Below are 7,466 nucleotides of genomic sequence, written 5' to 3' on the forward strand. Positions count from 1 at the left end.
AAATCTGCTAAGAACTACAGCACTCATGAAAAAGCCAGTTTGAAAATCTCTGTAACAAAATCGACTCTCATTTACGTGGATGGGGAAAACAAGACCCAAATGTGAAGTCACTGAGTCAAGCGGTATTGGGGACTGGACTGTAAGTAGGAAAATTTCAGGCCTCTGAACCTCCAGGGTGCCTCCTCATTTATTTAAACATCTCAAAAAAAAAATCTTCCAATTCACCAAAAGAAATAAGAAAGGTTATCTAAACAACAACAAAAAAAATGTCAGTTTGTACCCTATCTGCTGTCTACCTTGCTATTTGGATTATTTTCCTAAATTATAAACATGGTTCTGTTAAAAGAAGAATCTGAAAGGTGAAAGTGCCAGTTTCTAACTCTTTCTATTTTTTTAAAGTTTATTTATTTATTTTTGAGAGAGAGAGCAAGCAGGGGAGAGGCAGAGAGAGAGGGAAAGAGAGAGAATCCCAAGCAGGCTCTGCCCAGTCAGAGCAGCACCTAATGCAGGGCTCTAACTCCTGAGATCATGACCTAAGCTGAAATCAGGAGCTGGGTGCTCAACCTACTGAGCCACCCAGTCCCCTAAATCTGTTAACAACTGAAGGCCTATTTATTATTATGAAATATTTTGAATATCGCAGTATTTTGCAGATACTAAAAAGTAGAAGGTGTTTAGGCAGTATTGTGGGGGGGAAAAAAGGAAATATGATTTCAACAAGGTATGGAAATATATCTTTATAAATGTAAATATAAAGACATGTACAGAAGGGGGATACATTCAAATTTTGATAGTGATCTCTAAAGTATGGATTAATAGATGGTTTTACAGCTTTCTCTGTGCTTTTCTGAATTTTCGTACTTCCTTTTGAGAACATACATACATTTTAATTACACTAAATGGGGTCAGTCCAGTGTCCGACTATGTGTCTGTCAGGCACAGTCCTAGATGCTTTTTACGTATTATTTCTAACTTCACAACAACCCTATAAGTTGGGTATTACTATTTCAGCTTTGAAATGAAGAAATTAAGCTCAGAAATTAAGGAACTTGTCCACTTGGTTAGTCTAAGAGCAGGGACTGAAAATGGCTGTCTTTTTTCTTCTCGTTTTGTCCCTCTCTCTCTCCCTCCTTCCCTCCTTTTCTTTTTTCCTTCCTTCCATTTTACAGGATGTACTGAGGGCTGGTAGCATGCCATAACTTAATCTAGTAACTAAAAGTATGAGAAGTGACATGAAAGGGAAAACAGGATGCTCAGAGAGTATGTTAAAAGGCAAGGCATGCGGAGGGGACATGGAGTCAAAGAAAGCCTCCCAGATTAAGCTACTATCTGAAAAAGTAGGAGCGCTAAGCCTGGAAGGAGGAGGGTACATACATTCCTAACAGAATGAACTGCAGGCTGGGCACTCAAAACCCTAGTCTCTGAGAAAGTAAAATGAATCCAGGACAACTTAATGACCCACTATCAATTTCAAGGGGTACGTGTCTACATGTGTGTGTACATGAAACACCCTCCCCACATCCTCAGTAAGCCAAATCTTGCAAGAGTAGAAAGGAAAAAGGAGATACCAACCACTGTTCTTCTCCTTTCTGCTTCTCTGTCCCAATTAAGGCAAGTCCACTCCCTGCAGACCCTTTCTCTTAAAACCCTCTCCTTTTAACACTGGTTCCCATATTTTTCCATTTATTTCAAGCAGCAAGAGTCACAGCTGGGTTCAGTCTCTGCACCCGCACTTCCCACCCCAGTTTGGAAGAAGTATTCTAAATTTAAACCACACGCACCAAACTAAAAATGGCTTAAAAGGGAAACAAAGTACCTTGTGCTGGGATCCTGTTAGATTTCACAGACACAAATTATCTTTTTCTAAGCATATGTAGTCAAGTGATTCTTAGGTAATAAAATAACCACCTTCAAGTGCACATGAGATAAAGGTTCTGTTTTTTAATGACCAGGGAAGACATTGCAGAGGGCAGAAAAAGGGTGGGGAGCTAAGTGTTGCCTCATGCAAGATACATTTGGGGTTCTGAGAATGTCATCCAGCTCCAGTGCAGGCTGGGTGTTTCCTCGTCCCCTTTCTGAATCAACCTCCTAGAAAAGTTAGACCCAGGAGAGAGGAGCCTGGCTGCCAACCCCTGCCCACCTCCAAGCAGCTTCCCCTTTCCAAGCTTTGGTTTTCTCGTTCCTAATCATTTTAGGGATTTGGAGACCAACCTTGATTCTTAAACTCTTTTGTCCGTGACACTTTTTTTTTTTTTGCATTTAATATGAAAATGTTAGTTCTTTTAAAAAATTTTATTCAAGTGCAGCAGACATACTGAAAAGTGATCCAATTGTGTTCAGCTTTATGAATTTTCACAAACTGAATGGACCTAAACACTACAGCAGCCAAAATAAGGAATGGAACATCATCAGCACTGCAGTAGGGGAAACACATCTGAAAAGACTGAAAAATGGGTGCTAGCTTTTTGAATTTTAACAGGAAATTTGGGGAAACATGAAAAACATTTCCACAAATGGGTAACGCAGCAATCACTCAGTCACCCTTCAGTTTTATGCCACATTTGAAGAGAGCTATTTATTGCCCTGACCTAATTCCTAGAACTATAAAAATGTGTATTTGAGAAGGAAGGAGTCTAGTGCACAAGTGTTCAAAAAATATGAACAAGTGAATGAACTGAACTTGGATTTGAGAAACTGAGGACACAGGCAGTGAGATGAAGCTCCTGGGTGCGGCCAGCACCATGCATAACCCTGCATCTGGACAAGGACATTGAAAAAAACACCTACTCAGCTATAGTAAAAGATCTGAGTCAGGTTTTCTAAAACTTAAGGTAATGCAAGCATTCAAATTATTTTGTGAATTTTAGAATCATAGGGAACTTGGGAGGTAAGAGTTGACAATTTCAAATCATAAAATCACAAAAGTATTACACATTTGGATGGAGGCTCAGACTCAAGAAAATGAAGTGTTTTAGTGTACGTATTCTCTGGAACAGGCAACACAAATACATACACATTTTCAGAGAAAATATGTGGAAAGACAATATTACCACACTTTTAAAAAGCAAGAAACAGTAACAGGAAATTACTAATAGAAATCAACTGCACACACCATTTATTATTTACAGAAGATGCTTAAAATGTCATTGATATCTTTTTTCTCTTTGTTTTTAGTTTTCAATAGAGCCCACATTAAAATGAAACAGAACAGGGGCACTTGTGGGGCTCAGTCATTAAGCATCTGATTTCGGCTCAGGTCATGATCTCAGGTTTCATGGGTTTGAGCCCCACATTGGGCTCTGTGCTGACAGCTCAGAGCCTGGAGCCTGCTTCAGATTCTGTGTCTCCCTCTCTCTCTGACCCTCCCCTGCTCGTGCTGTCTCTCTCTCTCTCTGTCTCTCAAAAATAAAAAATAAAAAAAAACCATAAAAACATAAAAAATGAAACAGAACAAACATGGTCTGGTTCAACTTTCAGCTATCACAGCTATTGGAATATAGCAGTCCAATAGGCATGCTGAGGGCAATCGGAAAGCCAGATAAAATCCAAAAACATGTGTTTGAAGCAAAGGTAAAGCTACTGATCAGTCAAGATTTGAGGATCCAGATCCTGGGGAGACATGAGGCACTCGGAGGTAAGCCCAGCCTTCTGAAAACCCATTTTTCTCTGTAGGGTATTTGCCAGTTCTTGGCATGGGGCAAGAAGTTGAGAAGCCAGGCCAAGGACAGCCGCTAAAAGGCAGAACTTTAGACATTCTTACAGGGCTGCAGCAATAAAAAGTGGAGTTCAGGACTGAAAAGGCATATCCTCAAGAGGCTCAAAGAAGTGAACCTGACATGAGCTTCCTCCTTGAACTATTGTTAACTGAGCTGCACAGGATAAGAGTCTCAGAAGCCAAGGAGATCAAAGGCAGAATGAGCACTTTGGGCAGTGGAGAGTATTCCGTGGACTCACAGTATTAGGAAGACAAAAAATTGAATTTAGGACCTGCTGAGAGAAACATCTCAGGCTCTCAATCAGTACTCCGGGGGCCTAGGAAACCCAGAAGTACACTAAATCTTAAAAGTCTGCAAAACACACTTAGACTGAGTGCTTGATTAGATTGAGGTGGTCTTTCTACTGTGGGCAAAGAATAGGGAAAATACTCTCACAAAGGAGATGACATCATCCAGAACATCTTCATACACCATATTAGTCATTTAATAAAAAAAAATTACAAGGGCACCTGGGTGGCTCAGTTGGTCAAGCGTTCAACGTCAGCTCTGGTCATGATCTCACAGTTCGAAGTTTCCTCATGGTTCGTGGTTTTGAGTCCCTGCGCTGTCAGCACAGAGCCTGGAGTCTGCTTTGGATTCTGTGTCTCCTTCCTTTTCCATCCCTCCTCCTCCTCCTCTCTCTCTCAAAAATGAATAAACATTTTTTTTAAATTGCCAGGCATATGAAGAAAGAGAACCAAGAAGAAAAACAGAAAATATAAACAGATTCACAAGTGGCCCCTACATAGGAGTTAATACGGGGCACCTGGGTTCAGTCCGTTAAGCATCTGGCTTTTGACTTTGGCTCAGGCCATGATTTCACATTCATGGGATTGAGCCCCAAAATAGAAAAGAAATGAAGAATAAGAGTAGAGATAATAAAATCAAACATGTATGGAACAGAGTAAAAAGTTCTAACATAAAAGTAGAGTCTCAAAATGGGAGAAGAGAACAAAGCAAAAACAGTATGTTGAAAAGATAATGGTAGAGAGTTATGAGAATTACAAAAAACATCAAGCCACACAGATTCAAGAAGGGTTGAAATCCCCAAACAGGATAAACAAAAGGAAAATCACACGTAGGAAAACTGCTGAAAACCAATTATATAAAGAAAAGTCTCTAAAAATTGCCAAAGAAAGAAGACGCAACAGCAACAGCAACAATAAAACTAACAGCCAGGGCGCCTGGGTGGCTCAGTTGGTTAGGGACTCCCGATTTCCGCCCAGGTCATGCTGTTGAAGTTTCGTGAGTTCAAGCCCTGCATGGGGCTCTGTGCAATGACCATACAGAGCCTGCCTGAGATTTTCCCTCTCCCTCCCTTTCTGCCCCTCCCCCACCTGTGCTCTCTCTCTTTCTCTGTCTCAAAATAAATAAATACACTTTTTTTAAAAAGCTAGCGACAATGGAATGGCATCTTTTAAAAAATATTTTTAATGTCTTTTTTTTTCATTTTTGAGAGACAGCAAGAGACAGAGTGTGAGTGGGGGAGGAGCAGAGAGCGAGGGAGACACAGAATCTGAAGAAGGCTCCAAGCTGTCAGCCCAACGAGGGGCTCGAACTCGTGGATCATGAGATGATGACCTGAGCTGAAGTCAGGCATTTAACAGACTAAGCCATCCCGGCACCCCTGAAGGGAATCTCTTAAGTGCTGGGGTGAAAGGGATGATTGTTCTCCCCAGAATTCTGTACATCTATTGAAATTATCTTCAAAAGCAAAGGCAAAGCTAATCATTTCCAGACCAAAAGTCTAAGAATATTCTTTTATACCAGATATGCATTACAAAAAATACTAAAAGAAGTAGGGTTTTTGTTTGTTTTTTATGCAGAAGAAAAAGATACCAGAGGGAAAATACTGAACTAATGAAAAGCAATGGCTAAGGTTAAAATGTGAATAAATCTATGGAGATTGACTGTAAAAAGCAACAATATCAGTTGTCTCATGGGGGATTAAACATATATATAATTAAAATAAATTATAATAAAGACACAAAAGGCAGAAGGGGAGGGAGTATGGAGAAGGGAAGACAGGGTTAATGGAGTTAAAGTATCCTCAGAGACTGCCTTTGTCTGGAATGTGATTAAGTAAAAGTAGCACTGGCCTAATCACATATACAGAAAAAGTAAAACAGAAACACATGTGTAACACGCTAGTAGAGAGGAAAAAGGGAAAGTTAAAATGTGAGGCTTGATCAATCCAAAAGAAAGCAAAAAGGGAAAAAAATGGTACATAAAACAGATGGGACACAAACAGGAAACAAAGAGCACATGGTAGCCATATAGATCTTAATATACCAACGATTACATTAGATGCTGGAAATAACTGACCTAAACTGTCAGACTGGAGTTTTAAAACTTCATTTATATGCTTCTTACAAAAGATACAGATCAAACATAAAGGCAAAATTAAATTGAAGTGTCAAGATGGAAAAGATACACCAGATCGCCTGGGTGGCTCAGTCAGATAAGCATTTGCCTCTTGATTTTGGCTCAGGTCCTGATCCCAGGGACATGAGATCAAACCCCATGCTGGTCTCCACACTGAGCATGGAGTCTGCTTAAGATTTTCTCTCTCTCTCTCTCTCTCTCTCTCTCTCTTGCTCTGTCTCTCTCTCCCTTTGTCCCTCCGCTGTGTATGCACATGTGTACATGCGCACATGCTCTTTCTCTCAAAAGAAAGAAAAGTAAATTTTTAACATAAGTACATGACCCTGTGTGTCAAAATAAGAATCACAATGGAAATTATAAAATATCTTAAACATAAACAATATAAGTTTAAATAATAGAAAAATTATAAAATATTTTAAACTAAATGACAATAAAAATATGGCATGACAAAACTAACAGCATGCAGCTAAAGCTATTTAGAGAAAAACTGAAACACTTAAATTAAAATATATTTAGAAGAAAACTGATAATCAGAGATATAAACTTCTCCCTTGAGAAACTAGAAAAAGTTTCAGAAAATTGGAATCAAAGGGTGTGAAAGTAAATAGTAAAGATACAAGTAAGAATTCACGAGATAGAAAACAAATTTATAGTATAAAGGAACAACTAAGTTAAAAATACTATCTTTTTGCAAAGATTAATAAAACTCATAAAACCTTGGCTATATATATAAAAAAATGAGAATTACCAATATTAGAAACAGAGAGAAATACTGGCATCAACAACAACAACAAAAAAAACAAACAGAAATAAGATCACACAACCTACAAATATTAAGATCTTAAGAGGTTATAAAGAAAACCTTTTACCACTAAATTTGAAAATTCAGATAAAATGGACAAATTCCTAGAAAAACGTAACTTACTAACACAAAAAGAAATAGAAAATCTGAATATATCTGTATCTATTAAAATAAATGAATCCATATTTTAAAACCTTTCTACAACAAACTTTCCAGGCCCATATGGTTTCACCAGTAAATTCTTCCAGACATTTAAAGAATAATGTCTCTTACAAAACCATGCCAGACAACAGAATAAAGAGGAAACATCTCCTAACTTGTTTTATAAGGTCAGCAAAACCTTGATGTCCAAACCTGGCAAGGGGCCACAACAATAGAAAATTGCAGACTAACCTCTCTTATGAACAAAAAATATTCCTCAATAAAATACTAGCAAGTCAAATCCCAGCAATATGAATGAAGGGTGACATATCATAACTAAGTCGAGCAAAGCTAAGTTAACACTCAAAAAAGAAATCAGGGAA

At 38.5% G+C, this 7,466-nt stretch overlaps 1 protein-coding gene across 5 annotated transcripts in view; it reads right to left on the reverse strand.

Annotated features, from left to right (window-relative positions):
- The window catches only part of DNAJC6 (DnaJ heat shock protein family (Hsp40) member C6), a 151,113-nt gene that overhangs the window by 126,894 nt on the left and 16,753 nt on the right, over window positions 1–7,466 (reverse strand). The gene's annotated exons all lie outside the window — the stretch shown is intronic.

Source organism: Suricata suricatta, chromosome 8, assembly GCF_006229205.1.
Source record: "Suricata suricatta isolate VVHF042 chromosome 8, meerkat_22Aug2017_6uvM2_HiC, whole genome shotgun sequence".
NCBI classification, from domain to species: Eukaryota; Metazoa; Chordata; class Mammalia; order Carnivora; family Herpestidae; genus Suricata; species Suricata suricatta.